Raw genomic sequence first — 26,245 nt, 5'->3', positions numbered from 1 at the left:
GGGATACCTGGCTGCCCCAAGTCTACACAAGCAATCGATTATCTAGGATCGACCTGTTTTGACTTACTTTGCACGGCAACCAATCAAATGTTAGAGAAGCTGCATGGGCAGCGTTAACCCCGCCCCCTGAGTTTGATGGGTGAGGCTGACAGATAAAATTATTTCATGATGAGAGCCAGGCGCCAGGACTGCCAAAATGAAATACATAAATATATCATTAAATAATTAATTAAATGTGTCAATAATTAATTAAATGTGTCAATAATTAATTAAAATGTGAAATACATAAATAATTAATTAAATGTGTCAATAATTAATTAATTAAATGTGTCAATAGTTAATTAAAATGTGAAATACATAAATAATTAATTAAATGTGTCAATAATTAATTAATTACATGTGTCATAACTATTTATTTAATTAATTAATTCCAATTTTAATTAATTATTGCCACATTTAATTAATTATTTAATGGTGTATTTAATTAATTCATTATGGCAGTCCTGGCGTTCCATACTAGATCACTTAAATTACACAATTGAAAGCATGTGTGTATTGTTTCTGTATTTATACACAGGCACTCATATATATTCAAATAATTTAAAAAAAAAAAGTTCATTTACCTGTTACTACCACACACCAAATCCGGTCGTTGGTACTTGCTGGCTTGTGTAGCCACTAGGTAACAAAAGCTCAACACTGCGCCCAGCATCCTGGAGCACTTCTGTTGTCTTTTGTACGTGTTTTGAGTTTTTATGTGCTTCTGAGTTTTTATGTGCTTCTGAGTTTTTACGTGTTTTGGAGTTTGTACGTGTTTTTACGTGTTTTGGAGTTTGTACATGCTTCAGAGTTCGTACGTGATTTGAAGTTTGTATGTGCTTTGTCTCTAGGGGCCACCTTAAATATACTTTTATTTATTCACTCCACATAAAATGTAATAAATAAATCATATAATACAAAAATCAACTATTCACATTTCAACTTTTAACTATTTAAATTTTCAGCTTTTTCTTTTTACAAATTTAAAGTGAAACAACACAAAACACTGCAAACCACAACACAAATATAAATTAAAATATGAAAACAAAAAGAAGATGCATATTCTCTGTCATATGGGCCTGCATGAATAAACTTTCTGAATCCTTTAACATCTGCAACCGAAAATAGTTGTGGATGATTACTATACCTTTCTAATGTGATGTTGTTGTCCCTGGCTCTCTTTCTCTCTCTCTTCCTCTGGGTCTGTTGCTGTGCTACTGAGTGTATTTACCGCCCCTCCCCCCTCTGCCCAGCATAAAGCACAAGGCTCGCGTGCGGAGTGAAGCAGAAAAAAAGTGTGAGAGAGAGGCTGAGAGAAAGAAAAGAAAAAAACCCCACGTGACGGCTCGCGATAAGGAGCCGGCTCGTGTCGTTCACGTCAATGAGCCGGCTCTAAGAGCCATTTCGTTCGCGAACGACCCATCACTATTTTGTCCATAAAACTACTCGTCTAAGATTACCACAAAGTAAAAGATCTCTCAGCAACATTATGCAACATTTTAGGCACTATTGCCCTCTATCAGATCAGTGAGCTGAGATGTTTTATTCTAAACATGAACTACTGTTACAGCAACAGACATGGACTACATGCCCACACAACAAACACATGCCTGCTCCTCTCGTTAGCTGAAATGAACTGCTGGCATATTTGTTTTACATCTATACTGTCCAGTCTCTCCTGGTGGACATGGCATCACATTATTCATGGTTACATACAATTTTAGACTGATGTGGGCCAAGCCTAGCACCTACTTGCCAACCTTGAGACCTCAGAATTAGGGAGACATTCAAAGGGGCTGGGGGGAGGTATACATGTACATGTATATACAAAAAACTTTAATTTTACAGTGTTTATTTATCGGATAAAATAAGTTAAATGTCACCGTTATTATTGTCCAACCGTAAACAGGCCGGGGGGTGTCCAAATTCAGAGGCTGCGTCCACCTGAGGACCCGGGTGAGCCGGGTCCTCCGAAAGCCGGGTAGACCGGAAATGAGCGACTGTGAAATTGGACGGTCTAGCCTTCAGAATTACGTCACCTGCCGTCTGCTCCTTGCTGTCTAAAATATAACCGGACGCTGGCGTAGATGGTCGAATAAACTGCTGTTTTCACACAGCAGTTTATTCAGCTGTGTGAGAACCCGGAGGAATCATCCCGAGGGATTAATAAAGTTTTATTTAATCTAATTTAATCTAATAACTTTAATCTCAGCCAAACTCACCAACAAATAAAACACAACTAAAGCACTGAAAAAGGCCAAACGATAACATGTTTAAGTTATTTGACGTTTACACAGCTACATTCTCGCCTGAAAATGTGTTAAAAGTTTATTTTGCGACCCAGAAAGAGTAATAAGAGTAATATTAAAACTAAGTAGCTGCAGTAATAGTGGCCATTGTTGGAAACTGGAATTGGCTGGGCCAGTCTGGGATATGGTTTTCAGTTTTGTTGTCCAGGTGGAAAATCGGGAGAAACGCTGACAGATCGTTTTTCTCTTACTATTGGGTTTGTTTTTCTTTACTCGAAGAGATCAAATTATTGGTGGGGACAATTCAATAATCGCTGGATATTGGTGGGGACATGTCCCCTCCGTCCATGCCAAATCTACACCCTTGGTCGATCGGCTCAGATATTTGAAGTTTGCACGGCTACATTCTCACCTGAAAATATGTTAAAAGTTTTTTTGCGACCCAGAAAGAGAAATAAGAGTAATATTAAAACTAAGCAGCTGCCGTCATTGTTCGAAACAAGTACTCTGATGTCCTGAAATCATTATGATGCTATAATTTGAGATACAATGAATAAAATAAGTTTTTGTACAAAGTACCGGTATCGGATCAGTATCGTCGATACCACCCTGAATATTACTTGGTATCGGATCGGAAAGGAAATCAGTGGTATCGCACATCACTAGCATATACAGGATAATAATAAGATATAAGGAGGAGTGATTTAAAGGCTGAGAGCTGGCAAGTTTGAAAATTTATTTGTGGTTGATTATGTTTAATAAGTATACATATTTTTTCCTACTTTACTAAACTTTAAATTTTACTTGTAATTTGTGTAACACTCAGTAGCCTGGACGTTGGCTGTGCTCATGATGCAAATATTAGTTTGTACATCTGTGTGTGGCTGTACTTGTTAATATGACATGGAATAGTAATTATGTTTTTATAGTACAAAAACTGTATTTTTATCTGTATTTCAATACAGTATTTTGACAGTAGCACCAGCAGCCTTTGGGATTATTTATTCAAAACAGGATTTCAGCGTTGCTTGTTAGGACTAACCACAAAATCATGATGGAAATTTTGTGTGACAAGGTCAAGTCATGCAGAATGAGCGCAGCAGGCCCAGATTTCTTGCAGCAATACACGTGAAAATGCGAAGATTCAAGATTCAAAGTGTTTATTGTCATGGGGCACAAGAGAAAAGGCATTTCTTTGTGCAATGAAATTCTTTCTTTGCTGTCCACCCACAGATGCCGATTAATAGGGCTGTGAGATATGACCAAAAACTCATATCCTGATATAAGACATCTATCGTGCCGATAAATCACAAAAATTTAATATTTTCTGTAAATTCTGTGAATCTCAGGCAGCTCGACTTGCGTGAAGTGTTTCCAGCTGCGTGTCGCATACCTGGAGTGTTTTAACCGATGCATGAAACTGTACATTTTTAGACATAAGTTGTAACGGCCGCCGTTTTCTTTGTGAGTATTTATTACACGATGTGCTGCGGGGAAAAGCCTGTTCTAACGTTTGAGTCTAAGGTCTATTTTTTAGCACCTGGTGGCTCTTTTTTGCTTCTCATCCGTAAATAATCTGCTCTTTCACGTGATTCAGTTTATTTTGAAAAGTCTCAACAGGATCTTGAGCTTTATTGTGAAATTTTTACGTGGAACATAAACAAGCGGACACGCGATGGTGTTGTTGTTGCTAACCATAACATAAAGACAGGCACTTGTCCGTCCATAGTGTGGTTATATTAAATATAAGAGAAAGAGAGAACTTATGACATTAATATAGCCACTACAGTGACCATCAAAACGATGAAAAAATCTTGCCGTAAACAGTTTATTTTGCGACACCACAAAACAAACGATAGCATAAAATGAAACGATAGACGTTTTTATATCGTCATCCCATATATATCATTATATCAAACAGCCCTACCGATTAATATATACAAATTAATCGGCATCCATTAATCAGTCCGCCATTCTGAAAGCCAGTCTGACAACGGGGTGGGTTTATACAAAAATAAGTTATTCTGGTGCATTGTACAGTTATCTTCATGTAGCTCTCACTGAATACATGACAAAAAAATTTTGCGGCTGGCTGTTGATGGCAGACATGTCATGCAGTGCTAACTAAAGAAAGCAAACCCTCCCAAAGGAGAAAAAACAACAAACAAAGTTTACTTACTAATTGGAAAATCTGAAACAGTGAATCACAGCTCGAAGATGAGTTTGGTATGAAAATCTAATTACAATCTCTTTTAACCCAACAATCACATATGGTGTTTTAGAAAAAGAGCCCCTTTTTTTGTTTTTTGAAGACGCAGTTTATTAGTAATCATGTGGGGGAGTGCTTTTATCTGTTACTCCATGTCATAGGCATCAAATTAGTGAAGTTCCGCTATTGAAACAATGATATATCCCATGATACTGATGCTTAATGTGGGTTACAAAAATGGTTGTCAATAAAAACAAGATCTGTACTGCTTTAACATTTGATGGTGTCAACATAACATTATGGATGGCTTTAATAACTGTTCTAAGGTCCATCCATCCATTTTCTCTGCTTGGTTTAGCAGCCTAAGCAGAGAAGCCCAGATTTCCCATCCCAGCCACCTGCTTATCCAGCGTATCTGGTGGAACACCCGCCTCCCAAGCAAGCTCAGCTCTACCCCCATTCATGAACGAGATCATGAGTTACTTAAACACTTCCACTTTGGGCAGGGGGGAGTTGAACTAAAGTTATGATACAAAAAAACGGGGGGAAAAAAAGAGATAAAAAATACGCTGATTCTAGGATACTGTAACAGTTACGGATGCATGCATGCATGGATGGGTAGTTTAAGTACAGTCTATATTGGGGGTGAGCAATTAATTTGTTATGGTCATACCAGTAAGCTTAATTCAATTCAGCATTATAAATTTGTTTTTCCAATTCGTCACTGTTAGAAGTCACAGTTAGGCAATGAAAACAGGCAAAGTAAAATCAACATTTATCACAATTTAATGAAGATTTCTAAAGGTCATTGTGAACAAAATATGCATGCTTTTGCAAAATTTCCAAGATTTTTAACCTTATTCAATTACTATTTTGTTTGTAGTTTAATTACTCCATCTGCAGTCTTCCCGCTCTAATAAAATTGATTAGCTCACCGCCAGTCTGATGGTCATCCAAAAGTGCAACAAACACTCATGTCATCCAGTTCTCTTGCTCTGATGAAGTTAATTATTTTAGTTACAACATCAACAACAGGTTTGTTTTCACCACTGACTTGCACGTGATCTCTTGGTGTTTAACACAACGCAAGCATACCACCAAGCTTTATTTTAGTCACTTTATCTTGCATCTGCTTCTAAAGTCTGACAGACATGGGCATCCCCTCAGTTGTAACACAGTTTATTCCATTTCATCCCAACATCCAGTTACCATAAAAAATCACTCCTTGCTGCTGTCTCTTTCAGTGAGTGCATTACTCCCCGCCCCTCTGCAATTTCAGCATTTTCTGTTATCATACGTACAAAGACACCCAGAACCAAGGAGAAAAAGTTTTAAAAAATGCCAGCTTTGCTTTTTTTTATTGAAGCTCTAGATTTCCTACAATGTTCTTGACTGCTGTGGTTAACTGGAAGAGACATGTTCTCAGCGCTTTCTTTATTTTCAGGGCACATTAGTGTGGGAAAGTCCAGCAAATGTTCTTTAATAAGAGAGAATGGATTGCTGTGCAATTTTGTGGGAAATTACAAAGTTGGTTTTGACTGCTGACTTGCTTCCTGTTTCCTTGTTTCTTTTGTAGCTTTGCTAGCAAAGGTTTAGATATCCTGCTCTGCATCAGTCAAGTTTCTGTCTTCCTTTGCGTGTCCAGACTCATAATAACAAATTAAATTGTAATCCTTTAACATGGCAATCTCCTCTTCCCAAGCTGAGCACATGGCTTACAGCTGACTTTGGTAAACAAATTCATGTCTTGTCATCTCTCATAAAAGCAATGGTATTTCCAAAGATTTCCTGAGATTGAGTTTATCAAAGTTGTAGTTAAATCGGGGAAACTATATGATGTATACTTATTTACACATGAATTTTCCATTGACCTCATGCAGGCAACCAAAAGCCTGGATGTATCTCGAGGTCAAAAAATGCCCAGATCTGGTCTACATTTATCTCTTTATATGAAGCTGAAACTCATATGTGTTTATACTGTATTCATTTTTGAAACACCTGAAAGTAGCAGGTATACAGTGCATTAAGTGTGAGGTGTGTGCGTTTGTGAGTGAAGCTGTGCCAGTTAATGAGGGCCAGAATGAGTGAGTCGAAGTTTGCAGGTCCTGCAGAGGAGAGCAAATGATGAATACACTTCAATCATTTTGAGGGGGGCCTTCATCATTTGTTGGAGCTGTCAAACAGTTATCAGGGCTCACTGTAGGCAGCTGGAGAGAAGGACTGGTCCATAATTGAAAATTGAGTTTAGAAATGTCACATGTAGCCGTCCATCTAAATTTCAAACTGGGAGATCCCTGTGGGCGCTCAGCATGTAGAGACCTGACAGTACCTATCAATCCAAAGTTCAACATTTTTGTCAATAGAAAATCACCAGTAGGAGATTTGTTCATTTTTAACAAGGGGAATGTTGGCCAGTTTCAGTATGAGAATATGCCTCAGGCTGATCTCAGTACTTCACTAAAATCTCATTCTTTGAAAGAATAATATTTGCTTCTCTATTTTTTACTTACTGTGTAATTGATTAAAAAATTTGACATGTGTCTGGCATTTTACACAATGCTCCCTTATTTAAACCTGCTATCTTTCAAACCCTTCAGTTACTCTTTGATTGCTACGTTTAAAACCAAAAAACAAAGACTTTAACCTTTAAATCACCAGCTGAGTAACCTTTACATTCTTTGCCACAGAACAAAGCTGCCAATTTCCCCAATTTGAGACCCCGACTGAGCTTCATCTGAAACAAAAAGAAATAAAACAACGATGTAGCTAGATCTAAGCTGTCTTTTCCAAAATCCGCAGTGAATGTACTCTCTAGTATGTGTTCACCTTTACGTCCAAGGTCTAACTCCTCCACAGTGGTTTCTAAGCGAGAGAAATGGAACACTAATCTATTCTGGTGTAATCATGCTTTGACCTGGTTAATGGAGGCAGCATACCCCAGGGCAAGATGTAATCAGGAAGACAGTTAATAAAATGAACAAGACCGCTTTACTGATCTTACTAATGTCCCTGACCTTCCCCCAGGGACCACACTTACACGTATGCACGCTCACACTTACATATACGTGCCTTAATGTTAGGTATGCATCCAATGCATCCTTAGGTATTTACGTGGCAGTCAGTTGATTAATGTAAACACAAAGACCAACAGGGACACAGCTTGCTGCAAACATAAATTCACTAACAGTTCACACTCTGAGTTCAGGGGTTTAGGCATCATCTATTTCTGTGTATGTGATTCATTTAGAGCTGGAGGAGAATTCTCTTTACCTGTTGTACATATCAAGTCTACAGAATAGAGTCACGACTCCATAAAAACCTGTCAATCACAGTCTACGACTAAGAAAGCAAGGAAACATGTCACTTAGGACGGGGCTATATTTACATGAATAGCATTGTAACCATGCGACTATCAACACTGATCTATAGACAGAAGTGAAGCACTGACAGAAATAAGAGTGCTATGTTAAGAATAAAAAACAAATAAACAATGAAACAAAATATGTCAAAAATGTGCCTGTTTATGACCCTTTATTGAAATTTACACTGATGTAGGACTGTGATGATTTCAGTATAGGGACTTCTAAGTGTCTGTCAGCTCAGCTATAACCACCCATACATGTTCCCAATTATCTGCTCTGACTTGCTGTTTGACAGTCTTTATTTCTGGCGTCTTCTTTTCTTGTTATCACACTCTCACTTTGATTCGTTGCTATTACACAAGTGTGAAAGTGTTTGCTCTTTATTTTGTTGCAATGGTTCTGTTCTTTGAAGCTACATTCATAAATTTCTTATTCTCCTGAAGACAGGATTCCAGTGTTGACCACATGCCGAACCTTACTCAAACTTTATTTAAATTGTTTGTTGACAAAAATGGCTTTTATTAGGTTTATTGGAAATATTTCATCTGTTAAAGTCACGCTTTACTTCAAGAACGCCAATAATATTTAAAAGTACACTCACCAGCCACTCAACGGCTGTATCATTGTTAACACATATATCGAATCAGCCAATCACATTGGAGCAACAAAACACATTTTCTAAAACAATGCAAAACATAGGCATGCAGACATCGCCGAGAAAACCCGTGTAGATCAAATCAAGCATCAAAATTGAGAAAAATGGGATTTAAATGACTCTGAATGTGGCACAGTTGCTGGTGATACTGGTTGGTCTGAGTATGTCCAAAACTGCTGATCTACTGGGATATTTTCTTTGCAACAATTTCTAGTGGTTTAAAGAAAATGGTCAGAACGAGAGAACATCTCCAGTGAGTTCCCTGGGCAAAATAATCCTTTGCTATCAGCTTGAGGCCAAAATGCTTCGAGCTGATAGGAAACCAATAATAACTCAAATGACCTCTGGTTACAAACAAGTTGTGCAGAAGAGCATCTCTGAATGTACAACAGCAGCAAATGGCCACACTATTGCTGTTAACTTAGAACAACAAACCTTGGCTCACCAAAATTGAACAATAAAAGACTGCAAAAACATTGCCTGGTCTAATGAGTCTCAGTTGCTCAGCAGCATTTATCTCCAGTTCATTGGTAGGATCAGAATTTGGACTAAACAACATGAAAGGACAGATCAAACCTGTCTTGAATCAGCATTTCAGGTGCTGCTGCTGGTGGTGTAATGGCGTTGATGGATATCTTTTGGCACCTTTTGGGCCTTCTCTGTAACCACTTAGCATTGTTTAAATACCACAACCTACCTGAGTACTGTTGCAGACCGTGTTTGTCCCTTTATCATGAAAATGTACCCATCTTTTAATGCCTGCTTCTAGCAGAATAATGTGACATGTCACAAAGCTCAAATCATCTCAAACTGGTTTCATGAACATAACAGTGAGATCATTGTATCCATGCATCCTCCACAGTCACTAGGTCTCAGGACAATAGCACCTTTGTTATGTGGTGTAACTGGGAATTCTCATCATGTATTTGCAGTTGACAAATCTGCAGAAAATCTGATGTCAAAGTGAACTAAAATCTCTAAGTACTGTTTCCAACACCTTATTGAATCTATGCCAGGAACTATTAAGGCTATTAAGGTTTTGAAAGCAAAAAGGGCCTAACCCAGTACTAGCAGTGTAACAATAATAAAGTGTCCAGTGAGTGAATATTTTGTACTGTTGATAGGTACTTTGAAAAACATAGCTGACATGCAGTTCCATCTTTAAACTCATATGCTGAACCTCACTGTAATGATAAACCATAGTCACTCTTTAATCATGGCTTTATAGTGTTAGCAGGTTAGGGGCAGCCTCAGCACTCTCCTTGTGTGGGATGTACTTGAGGCATTTGGTGGATTACAGCAATGCATCAACACGCTTGCAGCAAAAATGAAAATGTAATTCTCTGAGTGCTTGAGGGAAATACAAGATGAGTGGAATGATCTCTCGTTGGAACATGATCACTGGCTGCTGAAAGTACGTTCGGTCCTGTCCTGAAGCTCCGACATTCCCAAATGAAAAACCTATAGCCATAATTCCTACAGGTCATTCCAGGGATATCATTTCCACATATTACAGCTGATGAGTGATAGGTTCTATTCACTGTGCAAGTGGTCTCCTTGGAGTGTGGAAGCATTGTTGTGAAAGTAATATAACATCTTTTAATCAATGAATACATGCATGAATGCATGTACAGGCACAGCAAAATGAATGCAGTCATGATATTGACATCAGGGCACAAAGCTGACAGTGATCGAGTTAAACCCTATTGGCAGTGCAAATGGTTATTGACATGAAACTATTGAGTGTCAGTGTGTGCAAAAGCTGGCAGTAATGGAGAATAAAAATGGAGTTAATTAACTAAAAAATAATTAGCCGAACGGGCTGTCCATGAATCATCAATAAACAACAGGTAACCGATATCAGAACAGTTTACTACTGGAAGCCATCGCTCTCTGGGGACATAAACGTATGCTTTTCTAAGTTTGCAGCCTAATGTACTGCATTTCTAACTGTGCTTTGCTCCAATGTTAAACATTACTATGGGTGGAATTCAGTTACATATTATTATGTATATTCCAAAAGCTATTATAAAGGTGGAGTCCAGGATTCTATATCCACAAGCATTAGTTTACTTTTATTTCAAGGCTTCTATTTTAGTCCAAGGATTGAAAGCATGATTTGGTTTACCGATCTTAACCTCTAGATAAATAAGAGTACGCTCAACGTGTAATTAGGTTTGAAATTTTAATTTGATTTAAATTTAGTTGCCACCTGCAAGAAAATACAGGTGGCACTAAAACCACAGTTTTAAAAAATGCCTTCAAACTCACAGGGACAGGCATTTTGTCCCCATAGGGGCTGTTGGTCCCCACAAGTAAAGTAACACAAAGATATGTAAACATGGTACACATATACATATGAATGCACTACTTGCCCTCTGGTTTCTTATTTCTTTTGCATAGTTGTCACAGTTATATGTTTCAGATCATTAAACAAGAGTCAAAGATAACCAGAATAAAAAAAAATGTAGTTTTTCAATGATGATTTCTTTTATCATTGGGAAAAAAGTTACCCAAACACAAATTAAATGTGATTAACCACACTTTTTAGAAAGCTGCCACACCTGTTGAATTAAAACTGAACCGAGTGACAAAGTGATGGAGGCTAAAAGGTTTGAAAAAGCAACACATTGTGACAGGATCTAAAGAAAAAGCTGAGAACCAAAGTCACTGACATCTATCAGTCTGGGAAGGGTTACAAAGCTATTTCTAAGGCTTTGTGAGTCTATGAACCATGGTGAGAGCCATTATCCACAAATGGAGAAAACATGGAACAGTGGTGAAGCTTCCCAGGAGTTGCCAGCCTATTAAAATTACCCAAAGAGCACAGCAATGATTCATCCAGAACCCAGAACAACATCTAAAGAACTGCAGGCCTTACTTGTCTCAGTTAAGGTAAAAACAGTAAAAAAAAAACAACAACAAAAAAACCCAGACTGGGCAAAAATGGCATTGAAGGGGAATACCACTACTGAAAAAACAAACATAAAACAATGGTTCGCCCAAAGGACAATGCCTGGCCATCAATTTGAACCCTGAAGCACACACATATTTGAATCATGAAGCAGGACAGTGATCTGAAAGACATCAGCAAATCCTCTGAATGGTTCACAAAAACAAAATGAAGGTTTTAGTTGCTTGATGGAGATGCTGTGGAATGACCTTAAACAGGCCATTTGTGATCAAAAATCCTCCAAAGTGGCTTAAATAGCACAAGTCTGCAAAAGAGAGTGTGCCAAAATTCCTCCACAGTGATGTGAATGAATCATTGCCAGTTATTGCAAATGTTTGATTCCAGTTCTTTCTGCCAAAGGTGGCACAACCAGCTATTACTGTAGGTTTAGTGGGTAATTACTTTGTCATATATTGCCAGATTCATTTGAAAAACTGTTTCCCTTGATAAATGAAATCATTTAATAACTGCATTCTGTACTTACTCAGGTATCTTAGTAGAACATTACAATTTGTTTGGTGATCATCTAAGCATGACAAACATACTAAAAACTAAGAAATCAGCAAGGGGGCAAAGACTTTTTTCACAGCATAATATACACCTTGCTGATAAAACAGAGAAATCTTAATTTACACGCACTGAGAGTGTTTTGCAAGAGAGTGAATAGTTGCAATCAAAGGTGATGGACTGTCATGACCTTCACGAATGTTGGCAGCAAACCGTGAACAGGAATAATGTAAAGGAGTGGGAAAGAGTGAAAGAGGGATAGAGAGCAAGCAGAGTGTGAGAACATATAAGAAAAGAGAAACATTAAAATAAATTATATGGCAGATTTGTTACTAATAAGGCTCAGCACAACACGCAAGTGGTACATCTTATGTTTAGACTCTGTGGAAAATTCTTTTTGTAATCTCCACACTAATGAGGCCTTGTAATTTCAGCTGAGAGTATACTAGAAAGATTCACAGGAACACAGGAACAAAAAAACCCCAAAACAAACAAGCTCTTAAATCTTTCATGCGAATCCTTATTATCCAAATGCATTGCTCGCTTTCTCCCTCTTGACCTCTATATCTTCCTTTTTCTTCTTGTTTCACTGGCCTGTTTCTTTACAGGGAGTAAAGCTGATGTTTCACAACAGGGAACACCTATGAACATTAGCTTTCAGTCTTTCTGCCTCAGACTTTCTCTATTTTCAGCATTTCTCTCCCTTTGCTTCTCAGTCTGATTAAAATTCTTAGTCTTTGTTTTTTTTCTATCCACAACTTCACTCCTTATTTTCTGCTTTCTTTCTCCCTCCTTCATTCTATTCTCGATCTTCCTCCGCAGTCCAGCTGACAGTATGAAACATGACCTCTCACTTTGCCTTGGTTTCTATTAAGGAACACACACATACAAATGCACACACTCCCACGCACCTTCACATACCACCCAAATCCCAAATGCTATTTCAAACTGCTTTGGAGCTGGGGGGAGACAGGGGCTTATTGAGATGAAGCATGAGGCCTTGGGGGTGACAACGTGGGCATGATTGTCTGCTCGGCTGGCATTCTCTTCCTTGAAACTCCACAGAAGCTAAACCCCACCAGAAACCAGAGCTAACCATAAGAGATAAAAAGTGAGAGTGCTATTTCAATTCTCGGCGTCATGCCATTCATCACAGGCCTCTAATGACAAACTGTGCAGTTAAGCTATCGTTTCCAAGAAGAAATAGGAATTCTTCAGTCAAATCTATCCATAAAAAAAGCAAGGTCCTGGTCAACACAACTCATATCATGCCTGCATAATGGCTCACAATACATCTGACGCCATCAAGAGCATTCTGTCCTCTCCTGCTCAGAATAAATTCTGACTGCCCTCAAATTAATGATCAGTGAAATCTGTGGAAACCATTCAGCATCGCCAAATCAAAGGGAAGGTTATGAATATAAAATGATGAAAGCCATTCAAAGAGCTGCCTTTGATGAGGAGTTAAAAGCTTCGACTGACAGCGGTAAATGTTTCTCCGGCCTTTTTTGTAAACCACAGTCTAATGTTTCCTGAAGTAGCACTGGAGGGCACTGATTGCACTGTGGGTGACCAATCTGAGCGGCACGCGTTAATGTGTTTTTTTATGTACAAATGGGTGGGAGAATAACAAATTCCAGATAAGTTTCACTTAACAATCAATTGTAGAATCATAAGAGGTAACAGAAAGAAAGTAGAAACAAGATCCATCTGTCTGCATAATTTTTCAACTATTATTATGACTGGTAAAATGGATATTATGCTTGACCGACGTACCAAAGTGCCCCATTAGGCCAATTAGTGCTTTTTTCCTACACAAGACAGTTCTAATTAATGTGCAAGCAACTTTTTAAAAAATGGTCCTTTGATGTGACCAACTGAGAATTGCTAAGGTAGAAAATTATCCCCTTAACTCCAGACTACCCATGGCACCTTTAATAGCGTCCTCTAAGGTTTAAAAATTCAAACTTTTGTGAAAGTTACTCAGCTGTACCCACTGATGCGTAGGTCAAATATGAAACATTTACATAAAGAAACAAGATTTAAGAACATCTCCAAATTTTCTGTTATTCTGAACCAGAGAAAGCATTTAAAGGGAGCACGACATAGACCAAAGCTTGGGTTTTGAACAACACCCGCAAACGGAGAGAAAAGCAGATACGGCAGATACAGAAAGGCTGAGCAACAAAGTGAATTCCACCGTTGGCGTTCACAATAGTCATGCTACGTTATGTGATCCTGTTAGCTTGCCTGAGTTATTGTATTGGAAACATTGTGGGGCGGTAAGCACCGAAGAGGCAGTAGGCTTTCAGAGGCACAGGGATAGAAGGCTAAATGACAGATGATACACAAATTTAAACACCACAGGATGGCCCAAGGCAAGCTGGGAGCCACAGACAAGTACCCTTTTACGGTAACACAGACACTGCTACTGCATACTCAAACAGATAAACTCTGGGGGACTCTTATATTAGGCATGCACACAAGCTGCTGTACAATCACACACACTCAACGTACTTGCTGTGTTTCATTTCAGGGGCTGCTTCCTTTGCAAATCTGCATTCCAAGAACAAATCAGAAAAAGGCTGACAGGGCCATGCTATTTTAAAAGCTTGTTCACATGTAGCCTTTGTCGTCCCCCAAATCTGGAGAAAAACAAACCACCATATCGCTTTTGTGCTACGTCTTCTTCCTTGGTTTCTGACTCAGCAAGTGAATGAAGACTGCTCTGATTAGTTCTGTCCACACAGGGAACTTGCAATTAAGCTAAAGCAAGTCTTCATTTAGCAATGAGGTGCACTTGCGTCCTACAGTCTATGGTCCTCTCAAGGACATCATATGTCGTGTCCTTTTAAGGTGTTGACACAGAAGATGAGATTCTGCTAACATCCCATCTATATTTGCATGCACAGAGGTGCCTCAATATCATGCTGTGAATCTAATCTCAGTTTACAGCCCACCATGGTATAAGTCTTCTAGTGCACACTGAAAATGGATTATAATTCTATAAATGCCTTGGAAGGAGTAGTCTGTTGGAGTTTTGCAGAAAGATCAGTAGCCTCCCTTGGTACCTCCTGCTAAGGTGCACTGCAGGAGTTATCAATGGAGAAATCTAATAACACATACTTCTGCAACCTTTCATGTTCCTTGTCTTCCCCTGTTTCGCACTTCCAGTCTATCTTCACCTTCCCTTTCTTGTTTGACTCGTCCAACCGCTTTTGTCTTTGGGCGACTCTTTACAAACGCAAACAATCCCGCACAGACACAGCTAGAGCACCTTTTGAAATGGATGAAAGCTTAGTGACAACATCAAGTCCCGTTATGGTGCCTGTTGTAATTGTGCAATGTTGCCGACAACAAGGACAATAAAAAAAGCCATGGCTTCACATCGAAGCAGAACGGATGGAGAGCGACACGGCGTCTTGGAGTCTCCGGCTGTAATATTTCTCACAGTGTTGTGATGGTGTGCTATTTTCCACCCCACAAGTCACCAAAACTGCCATGTACAAAGCAATACACTCTCTTAGTGAGAAGTTGAAGGTCCCTACTCGAATTACAATAAAAGTAAAAGTAAACGCATATAAAGAAAATAACCTCACAGTCATTTTCCTCAGTTTCTTCAGTTCCTGCAGTTGTGAATGGCTGACTTTGTGCCAGGAATGGGTGCTCCAATTGTAAGGCAATGACAGAGACAATGAGGCAGTGAGACGCAAATGGAGATGGGAAGAACAAATATATGTCTAAAGGGAAACATAAACAGGAGAAATCAATGGACACAGTAAGAAGAGGCTTTTATTGAAAGAAAAACTTTATTATTGTCATTTAGTGTTTTCTTTTTTTTTTTTACCATTAAAGGACTGAAAAATGGATAGACATATTTGGTTAGCATTGTACTTATGAGTGCCATGTGACTAAATATACAGTAAACACTAATCAAAATATGCAGTGCCTACAATCCCTGAATACCTCGACCGTACTGTTTAGTCGCCAAAATTTTGCTTTTCAAGTCAAACAAGCCCTATTGTCAAGCATGTTCCAATGAGTGCTTACAAAAGTTATGGTTTTCCTGATAATTTTAGGGGCTGCAGAAAATTTAGAGTTCAAGGACTGTAGAGCACCTGGGTGTGCTGTGCATAAAAAGCTGAGGTCATTAGAGGGAGCATTTTAATTTATGACCAGACTTTGAAAGACTTTGTTTGTATTAAACCCCGTGAATTGCTTGGTATTTCATTCTCTGCTCTTTCTCTTCTCTCTGCTTGTTGAACACATTTAATGTTATGAATTCAGCATCCACTTTGTGGTCTGACGTGGGTTCCTCTGGGTATCCTCTGAGGAAGTCATTTGGACATCAGGTGGTAAAGCACTCTTGTTGGAGTCCCAATTTATGAACTGCGCTGCTCGACTTGCTTGACACAGGCCTGTATATCTAAAGGAGTGCTCACAAATGACATCAAACTCTTGTCTTCTGTAATTAGATGGGATTAGTCTGGGTTGAGAGAAGCAGCCCCAAACTGACGGAGCCTCAAACTCAATTTGCATAATTCAAAACCTCAGGGGCTTGTAAAAAGTAAGTTTGAAGGAAGAATAATGAAAGGGCCAACCTTTTTTTAGTTAGGTTGAGTCTAGAAAATCAACAGACAGATGAACGCTTGATGCCATAGAGAGTCGGAGATGTTTAGTCATGGTAGAAACAGCAGCTTGGTAGTCAGGACAACTATGTCCTGCTCCCAGTGACGCAGGTATCCTTGTTAGTTCTGTTACTCTTCACATGATTTCTCAAGTGCGTACACACTGTTGGCTCATTATTTTTTCTGATTTAGGTGCTGACTGAAAAGTCCAGATGTGTACATGGACAAATTCTTTTTTTCCTCCTTCTTCTCTTTTGTTAGGTTTCCTCTTCTTTTGGTTGCTCCCTTCAGCGGATCATCTGCCTCACCCTATCCCTAGCATCCTCCTCTATCACACCAACCTTCTGAATGTCCACCTTCACCATTTCCATGAATCTTGCCTGAGGTCTTCCTCCTTCTGCCTGGCAGCTCCATCTTGAACATCCTTTGTCAAATCTATCCACTATCTCTCCTCAACACATGTCCAAACCATTTCAGCCTCTCTTTGTCTCCAAAATTCTTCTCGTTGTCCTTGTTTTGAATCCTGTCGTCCCCGGTCACTCCCAGTGGAAATCTTAACATCTTCAGCTCTGCCACCTCCAGCTTGGCCTCCTGTCTATTGTCAGTCTTGCTGTCTTGACACCATACATCATAGCAGATACTACTTCAGTCTCGTAAACCATCCCTTTCACTCCTGCTTATATCTTTATGCCACAAATTACCCCTGACACTTGTTTCCTCCCACTCCACATGCTCGACTGTCTGTTGTTTTGGATGGTTGACCCCAGGTATTTAAACTTGCACATCTTTACTACCTCTACTCCTTTCATTTTCACTGTTACACACTGTCTCCCTCATTCACAAAACTGTATTCTGTTTTTTATTTTACTGACTTTCACTCCTCTTCTCCTCAGATCTCCACCCCTCCAGATTCTACAGCCTCTCTTATTTCCAAAGCTGAATTTTGTTTTGTTACTATAATGACTACAATGTTGAGGTAAATGCCTGACTTTTCCGTTTTTGAAACTTGCCAGTAGTTTGCACCTTGTGGTCAATCCCCTGTGCATCTGCAATATGTTTTGATCCACAAGGGAACGAGCAAACCTACTCCTGGAGAAGCTTCTTGACCTGCTGTGCTGTTATAAAAGGGTTTTTTGTTTTTGTGCCTCTCAGTCTGCCAGTTTCTTTCTCACTTCCTACTTTTCTTTAGTACTTACTACATTTTAAGCACTCTTTGGTGCATGAAATAATGTTGAAACAATACACAGCTGGATAAAACAGCTGTTTGTAGTCAAGTACTTCATGGTTAAATCCTTGTGATGCAAAACTTGTTTTAAGGCTACAGCTCACACATAATTTGTCATGGTCCCTGTGCCTCCCCGGACAGCCCAGTGTGGCCACAAGTGTTTGTTGTTTTACTCTCTCTCTGCTCCCCTCACCTTGCTCTCTCTCTCTCTCTCTCTCTCTCTCTCCTACCTGTCTGCCTGGGCGGAGCTCTGATTGGGCTCCCGCCCTTGGCCCACGCACCTGCAGCTGATCTCCGGTGATTTGCAGCTCTTCTTAAGACAGGGGCTCTGAGCTACTCGTCGCTGGAATATTGAGTAACTCTCGTTAGTATTGCCTGGCTTCATTGCGATTCTGTTGTTCCCGTGCTTGCCTCCGACTTACCCTCGTCTGTGTTAATAGGTTTACCTGGATCAGCCCTTTTGTGACCCCTGGACCCCGTGAGTGTGAGTGGGCAGCTTGTGTGGAGATTGTTTGGACAAGCAGCGGAGCAAGTGCGAAGAAGTGTGTTTCCCCAGCCTATTGATCCCCGGAACCCTGGAGTCCCCCCCCTTCACGTGTACATTTCGCACCAGTGTGATTAATAAAGTATTGTTGAACTGTGCTTTCTCAGTCTGCATCTGAATCCATTCCACCAACGTGACATAATTCCTTCAGGACTGTAAACCAACCTAAATGAAATCAGATAGTGTCTTGTTATTTCAACTAGAATCTCACTATTAATACAAATGTTACAGCTCAAAGACCAATGTTACAACCCAAAGGGCCTTTTAGTAAATAGCACAGGTCTTTGGTCAGTCTGATGTAGTCTTGTAAATGCTGTAAATTCTGCAAATGCTCCACTGACGCTCACACAGAATTACAATTTAAACCCTTAGCCAATCCATTACCAGTGGCATCACTGGAAGCCTTATATATTTTATTTAAACCATATTTTTCCCCTTTTTTTCAACATCCCTGATGCAGTTTCTCTACTTCCATTAAAAAAAGAACTGTTTGAGAGCCACTCATATACACTCACAGGCCACTTCACTTCAGGTACACCTTGCTGATATTGGGTTAGATCTCCTTTAACCTTCATAACTACCTTAATTCTGAATCGCATAGATTGAACAAGTTGCTGGAAACATATCTTGGAGATTTTGCCCCGTATCTGAAATAATCTTTTTTGACATAGCGCATTATCCTCCTGGAAAAAGCCATCAGAAGATGGGTCACAATGTACAATGGACATGATCAGGAACAACACACAGGTAGGCTGTAGTATTTATAGGATGCTCAGTTGTTACTAAGAAGTCCCAATTGTGCTCAGAAAGCTTTCTTCCTCATTCTGATGCTCAATTTGAACTTGACCAGGTTGTCTTGACAATGTCTGCATGTCTAAATGCACTGGGTTACTGCCATGGGATAGGACGATTACATATTTGCATTACGCAGTTGAACAGGTGTACCTAACAAAGTAGCCAGTGAGCGTATACTGATCTGCTAAAGCCAACTTTACAACTGATATCAGCACTACTACTACTAACATTACTACCACCGAAGAACTGTCTATGTATTTCAAATATGACATCCTAATTCTAATACATCCAAGATCAAATGGTTTGAATATACCTACTGGTTTTATAACTCAACACAGGGCTGTCAAATCCATTCCACCTTCTCAAGTTCAAATAGCAGACATACGTTTTTATCCTTTGCTAAAGTTATAACACTGCCTTAAGTCATTGGCTGTCTTAATCGTCCTTCGTCTAAGCTCTTTTAATACGATTTGGTTGCGGTGGGCAAGTCAAGGTCTGGGGAAAAGTATGTAGAGAGGACCCACTGCAATGCAACACTCTGGGACCAACAGAATGAAACTCCAAATTGAAAATGGCGCCCACCTTGGCCGGGTCAATGATCTGTGTGTTAGTGTGTGTATGTACAAACGTGTGTGTGTTGGGGGGAGAGAGAGAGAGAGAGAAAGGGACAGAACTGCAAGTAGAGCACTTTCTTGAGCAATGGAGCGCATCTGCATAAAAGGCAGGTTGAAATCTTGGAATCCTTTTAGTGTGTTAGACATATAAATTGCCTTTCACGGTGCTACATAAATCAGAAAGGATGTGTGGCCTTTCTCTGCCTCTCTGTCTTCTGTCTCTCTGCAGCCATACTCCTCTTCCTATGGTGCTGATGTGACTGTGTGTGTGCGCGCGTGCGCCTGTACGTTGCTTTCTGACAAAAGCTGCTCTTGACAAGCCAAGCCTGCCCCCTCTCAACACCCGTCTTATCCGCTAACATCGTGATCCATCATGCTGTGGTTCACTGGAACCCCTCCCACACACACAACGATCCCCTGCTCTCATCCTCACCTCCACCCTCCAAGCTGCCACTCTGACCTGCCTCAATCCTTCCCCTTCCTCCTCCCACTTACCTTCCTCATCTCATCACGCTTTCTCATGCCTCCGCTCTGTGTGCCACACTCCCTCAATCCCACCCATCTGCACACCATTTCCTCCTCCCTCCCGCCCTGTGAGTCTCCCTTACTCCCTCTCGCCCCCTCTCCTGCTTCAAGTGTTTATCTCGCTGCCTGCGCTCCAGTCATCCAAGCAGTCAGTGGAAAGAAAGAGAGCTCTCTCTCTCCTGGGTCTGTGACCCTTGTCAGGGGGACAAACTGCCCACCGCTGCTTGCCTACACAGCTGGAAAATTAAGAACTTGTGGGGGCGGGAAGGTTCACGGTGTTTGTGTGTTAATGTGTGTGCGTGACAGGGAAGGAGGGAGATGCTCATAGATCAGTCTTGAATGTGGGGAAAAAAGAGAGAGCGAGATGGTATGTGAATGTGTGTGAGACTATAAAGAGTGTGCGCACGTGTGTGTGTGTGTGTGTGTGTGTGTGTGTGTGTGTGTAAGTGTAAGAGAGAGATCAGGTTAAGCAGTCTTGTTTAGAGAGGAAACAAGCTGCAGATGGTTGTGGGTGTCCAGCTGTTACTCCATCTAATGGGTTAATGAGTATCACAGCACCATCCAACTTGCCTTGTCTTCCTCTTTGTCTCTCGTGTTTTCTCTCTATCCCACATTAGCCTGGCACACAACCACATGACTATTTTGTGAACAAATAGCTCAAAAGAAAACCAAAGAGACAAAAAAAATAGAGAACTTTAGGACCATCCCCTTCCTCCATTAACAATCACAAACAGCATCTGCTGCTTGTTTTCTATGAAGGTATTAATTTCAAAGCCGCTGCCCAGGTTTCTGTTATTGTTGCATAACATTACTGGGGTTCTTTGACCTTAAAGCAAATCAATTGCCCTGCGGGACTATGGAAACACTAAAGAGTGTCGGGATTCTTTATTTGCAGGATTTTCTCAGGGGGGTTTTTGACAAAGTGCCTACCAAGGTGTGGATAAAAAAAAAAGAAAGAAGCAACATAAAAAAACCACAATCCTCAAAACTACCAGCACATGTTTCAAAACCATCCGTGGGCGAGCAAACAGTGAATGAGTTTTAAAAGGATGAAATATGAACCATTCGCAACACATTTTTTTTGAGATAGAGTACCCTGAGAGAAAATGACTCCTTCTCTTTGGTTTATGTGAAAGATGTAACACAAAAAACCCAAATGGTTGCACACAACTAGACTGCAGACAGGGTTATGGATTTCTGATTTGTTTTCATAAAGTTTAGTTTCATTTTCAGGCTTGCGCATGGGCCCACGTAAGTGAGGTTCAGAACATACAAATGCTTGTGGAGACACCTCACAAGCCAAGAGACACAGCGTTTGTTTTGATCTTTTAAAAAAAATGCTTTCATCGGATCAAGTGTCTCTTTAATGACCGGCCTGATTTGGGGTTTTTAACTCAAGGGACATAATTAAAACGCATAAAACAATTAGACACAAAGAAAACAAAATCAGCTGGAGCATTAAATTATATATTCAAAAGGTACCAAAGCTAAAATTATAGGGGACATCTTCTGTTTGTTGTTTTTCTGAGAGAAGAAAGAAAACAAATCAATCAGCCAATGCACATGCAAATCCACAAACGTACACGCCAGAAATGTGTCCCCAACTTTAAGAGAAATGTGCAGGAATGTGAATGTGTAATCAATTAATTGGCTATTATGAGATATTATAGATATTATGTCTCCAAGCATCTTTAAAAGATATGACAACATGATAAACACGGATTTTAAAACATATAAAATATAATGCAGTGTCTTTCTTGTCTTTCATATTTTTTCCATTACATTCTTATATGAAAAAAACCTAAAAGGATAAACAGATGGTTTTCTTTTTTCACCATAATTGTTAAGCTAAAATGTCTGTTGTTCACTCACATGTATTTTAGTATATTAGTATTTAGTATTTATTTATTTATTGTCATTGTCAGAGAACAATGAAATTGCATTTGGGGCTTCCATACAACCCGTAAATAAAATAATGAAGAAAATAATAAATACCCCTTAAAACCCAAGTGTAAATATTTAACCCAGTGTGACTCCAGTGCAATAAGACAATCCTGTATAGACCTGTACCTTCTCCCTGAGGGCAGCAGGTGGAAAAGGTGGCGCGCAGGGTGATGTTGGTCCCGCAGAACACTGTGCACCCGTCTCAGACAGCGAGTGGGGAAGATATTACTAATCTCTGGCAGACTTATTCCAATAATTCTGCCAGCTTCTTTCACCAGTCAGTCATGTGCTCATGACTGACTGCTCAATTTGTTCACACCTGCTAGCAAAGTGTAGAGCATGGATGGCCCTGAAAGCATACACACTCCTCTTAACCATGCCATACAACTGCTGTTGTATGGCAAACCTTTATTGTGAAAGGTTTACGTGGAAAACAAACAAGCGGACAGCGGAGCCACGCGATGGTTTTACCGTCATTGTTGCTAACGACAACACGTAAAAACAGGCGCTTGTCCGTCCATAGTGTGGTTTTATTAAATATAAGAGAAAGAGAGAACTTTAAGAAATTAATATAGCCACTACAGTGACCATCAAAACGATGAAAAAATATTGCTGTAAACGGTTTATTTTACGACACCACGAAACAAACGATAGCGTAAAACGAAACGATAGACGTTTTTATATCGTCATCCGATATATATCGTTATATCGAACAGCCCTCGTGTCCACTTCCTGCTCACTACAAGATAATATCTTATGATTGTTATTAAATTATGTAAAGTTGATCAAAATGTTACTACTGACCTAGAATACTCTCTACATTTCTTTAATTGTGAAATCATTCATGCTCTACTACACGACAGTTATAATGTTAACTGATGTGCAGCAGTGGTTTTAGCATTTAACATTTCTTTGACAACAAAGAATTTCTTGTCCTTCATCTCCCATAAGATCCATACATAAAACTGTGAATATGTTTAGGATGGATTCTCCTCAAGATAGAAACACACCACTAAAATGGAGCTCTGGCAGACGCTGTTTTAGGTTGTCTTTGGACATTAAAATAATGTGGCAGGCGATGTAACATTTAAAAGTGCTCAAAGCTCGCCATTTCTTTCTCTTTTGAAGTGATCTAAATATCTGTGACACAGCAGATGGACCCTCAACATGTCTGTGCTGCAGCTCTACTTTAGTGTCCAGTGCTGGCCAGCATCTTGTAACAGTGCTTTGCCCTCCAGGACTCTGCACCTTTTCACATGACTGAGAACTATGAATAGCCACAAGATAATTGGTGCTCAAATACTACTGGCAAAGCTGGCTAAGTGAAATAGGGTATCTGTATTTTGGTCAAAATGTCCAAAGTGATCACTCGCAAGGTCAAGTTATATTCTCATCCACTCCGTGTACATGCCTACAGGGCTGGCTGAAAATGAACCTGTGAAGTTCAAGCTGAGTTTCATCTTAGCTTTTTCATTCACTTTAGCATTTCATGTCATGCCATATGGGTACAAAGTATAAAGCAGTGTACCTGGTCTATTTATCTAGCTACAGGACACGACTCCATCTAGTTATTTTTCTATCATCTTCAGTCGGGAACTCCAATGTATTTCTACCTTTATGATGATTTTTCAGTTGAAGGCAGTTCCCCACTTGTGGTAGCCAAGTTTTTTCCAACTGGGGGAACATGCATTACTATTACTATTGAGTATTACTACTACTCTCTTGTAGCCAGAGCAGTTCGGCAATTTTTTAGTGGTTTGGGTTGTTATTTTTATCTGTTATGACAACAGCATAGGGCAAGGAATCTTTGCTGGATACAACTCTGCAATAAAGAGCACTAGGGAAGCAAAGTATTGTTATGGTTTTTAATAAGCTCTCTCTCTCACACACACACACACATGCACACACGCATGCACACACCGTAATATTTTCTTAGTTTACAATGGTAGCTAAGAAAATGTTACTGAATATTTTTTTTCTAAGAAGCCAAACGGAAGTGAAATTTCTGTCACATAAGGCAACACACCCCAACTGGCTTTTGTTGAAGTGCTCAGTATTGCCTAAAGGCAGGAAAACCCCTGAGTAAGTAGAAGTGACAAATACGCTGTTTGGGAATTTTTTTTTTTAATGTGACCTATTTCGATTTGGTATGATACTGATGCTTTGCAGCTGCCTTTGCAGTTACTTTATGGTTTATAAAGAATGAACTCCAAAAGTATAAGACCTAATGGGTGGCTGAGGCAGTGAACTGGGGCCCAGAAGGTCAGGATGCGCCCAGTCTGACTATCAAATGGACCCCTCCTCTGCATTACACTAGATAATTATTTATCTAGTGGGGCGATCGTGGCTCAAGAGCTGGCAGGTCGTCTTGTAATCGGAAGGTTGCCGCTTCGAGCCCCGGCTCGGACAGTCTCGGTGGTTGTGTCCTTGGGCAAGACACTTCACCCGTTGCCTACTGGTGGTGGTCAGAGGGCCCGGTGGCGCCAGTGTCCGGCAGCCTCGCCTCTGTCAGTGCGCCCCAGGGCAGCTGTAGCTACAATGTAGCTTGCCATCACCAGTGTGTGGATGACTGGATGTGTAAAGTGCTTTGGGGTCCTTAGGGACTAGTAGAGCGCTATACAAATACAGGCCATTTACCATTTATTTATTCACCGTGTTACAGAAGAGTGGGCACATTATAAAAGCTCAACACATTAGCTCCACTATATGTTTCAGTCATGTTTCCATCTTGAGAACTACAGGCTAACTTTTTGTTATGCAGTATGTATTTTCCTGCAAATATTTATTCAATCGTTTTACACCACACTGATTATAATAGCCAGAGCGGTATGCTGGTTTCTTATAGAGTAGTGGTTGGCCTTTATATTATGTTACACAAGAAAACTAAAGTGGTGCTCAAAGGAGGAAGGAGAGAAGATAGCAGGACCTGTGACTGCAGCTGTTATCCATGGTGGGGATCAAAAGACGGAATGATATTATTTGTATAAATAAAACTATATGCTATTACTTTAACACTTACACTGCGTCTGAAAGAAACAGACTCTGACAAGAGACAAGCTTTGTTTGCTTTCATATAATGTGGTGGTAAGTCCCCCCCCTTAAAAGTTTTTACACCTGTGATCAACTTAAGGAAGTGCCCAGGCTCATGACAATGAAGTTCTGTAGAGTCACATCCTTTTAACCCTTTAAAAAAAAAGAAAAGCTAAATAAATGTATAAATGCCAATTAGATATTAATTGTGCACTAATTTTGTTCAATTTCACATGACATATATTTTTTCAGAATTTAAGAGATATAGTGAATGGCTTTAAATGCTTGTTTTGTTTTCAGTTATCACATCGAGTTATGATTTAAAATCATTCCTTTGTTTTATGCTTTCATAGTATGAAACTAATTAAGGGCCCTACATCCATAACTGATATAATAGGACTACGTCTTTGATCACAAAGCTGATCTGTTGATACTTAAGAAGTCAAATGCACGAGCACTCAGGAAACAAAGGCTGAATGTGCAAATGTGCTGCCCGACATGTGAGGAATATGTGCGCAGGCACACACACACACAAACAGCTGAAGCTGAGTAATTACGAGAGAGTGCTGCATGGTACATCAATATTCGATAAGACAAACATCATGAATATTCATTAGTTTGTTTACTCTCCCAGAGTGACAGACAAGACAAAAACCGTTCCACTGAGATATGTCATTGGCCCAAAGTAACACACTCTGACACAGGCACGGACACACACGCTGATTCACTTACACTGATAAAAGTTTACGACAAGCAGTAAAAGGCGCACACACACACACACACACACACACACACACACACACACACACACACACACACACACACACACACACACACACACACACACACACACACACAAGACTTCATCAAAAAAAAAAAATCACATAACACACAGATGGGAAAGACAATAATTTCGCTTTCCTCACACGTAAACAAACGCATCCTCTACCCTCTCTCTACATGACA

General features: G+C 39.8%; 1 protein-coding gene and 1 long non-coding RNA gene across 2 annotated transcripts in view; one reads left to right on the top strand and one right to left on the bottom strand.

Annotated features, from left to right (window-relative positions):
* Nucleotides 1-26,245, bottom strand: part of cntnap2a (contactin associated protein 2a) — a 443,305-nt gene that overhangs the window by 109,772 nt on the left and 307,288 nt on the right. The window lies entirely within an intron of this gene.
* Nucleotides 1,474-18,469, top strand: LOC146662094 (uncharacterized). The gene is made up of 2 exons (XR_014913305.1): nt 1,474-18,191; nt 18,268-18,469. It is a non-coding gene; the product is annotated as an uncharacterized LOC146662094 (long non-coding RNA).

This window comes from Rhamphochromis longiceps, linkage group LG9, assembly GCF_057381845.1.
Source record: "Rhamphochromis longiceps isolate RC_006_pf linkage group LG9, R_longiceps_female_GT1.1, whole genome shotgun sequence".
In the NCBI taxonomy this organism is placed as follows: Eukaryota; Metazoa; Chordata; class Actinopteri; order Cichliformes; family Cichlidae; genus Rhamphochromis; species Rhamphochromis longiceps.
Note: the sequence above shows the minus strand (reverse complement) of the source record. Positions and strands in the feature narration are given on the sequence as shown.